Raw genomic sequence first — 979 nt, forward strand, 5'->3', positions numbered from 1 at the left:
TAAATAACACGAAAACTGTATTAGCTATTCCTAAAACCAGTTATAAAAATTAACATTTTCAGTTTTGTAGGAAGAGCTTTGAAACCACTGAGCAGGTGCATTAGAGAGAAAGTCATTACCAATAGCCAGTTACATTACATTTCTGTATTCGTCATGGCATACTATCCACAAGTTCATCAAGGCAATGTTGGTCCAGATTATCTCACTCCTCAACGGCGATTCGGCGTAGATCCCTCAGAGTGGCTGGTGGGTCACGTCGTCGATAAACATACCTTTTCAATCTATCACAGGCATGTTCGATAGGTTTCACGTCTGGAGAACATGTTACCCACTCTAGTCGAGTGATGTCGTTATCACAAAGGAGGTCGCTCACAAGATGTGCGCGATGGGGGCGCGTATTGTCGTCCATCAAGACGAATGCCTCTCTAACATGCTGCCGATATGGTTGCACTATCGGTCGGAGGATGGCATTCACGTATCGTACAGCCATTACGGCGCCTTCGATGACCACCAGCGGTGTACGGCGGCCCCACATAATGCCCCCCAAAACATCAGGGAACGTCCACATTGGTCCACTCGCTGAACAGTGTGTCTAAGGCGTTCAGCCTAACCGGGTTACCTCCAAACACGTCCCCTACGATTATCTGTTTGAAGGCAAATGCGACACTCATCGGTGAAGAGCGGTCCATTTGGCATGTTGTTGGGCCCATATGTACCGCGCTGAATGGTGTCGTGGTTGCAAAGATGGACCTCGCTGTGGACGTCGGTAGTGAAGTTGCACATCATGCAGCCTATTGCGCGCAGTTTGAGTCATAACACGGCGTCCTGTGGCTGCACGAAAAGCATTATTCAACATGGTGGCGAAGCTGTAAGGTTTCCTCCGAGGCATAGTTCGCAGGTAGCGGTCGTCCACTGCAGTAGTAGCCCTTTAGCGGCCTGAGCGAGGCATGTCATCGACAGTTCCTGTATCTCCTCTATG

This window comes from Schistocerca serialis, chromosome 5 (genome assembly GCF_023864345.2).
Source record: "Schistocerca serialis cubense isolate TAMUIC-IGC-003099 chromosome 5, iqSchSeri2.2, whole genome shotgun sequence".
NCBI classification, from domain to species: Eukaryota; Metazoa; Arthropoda; class Insecta; order Orthoptera; family Acrididae; genus Schistocerca; species Schistocerca serialis.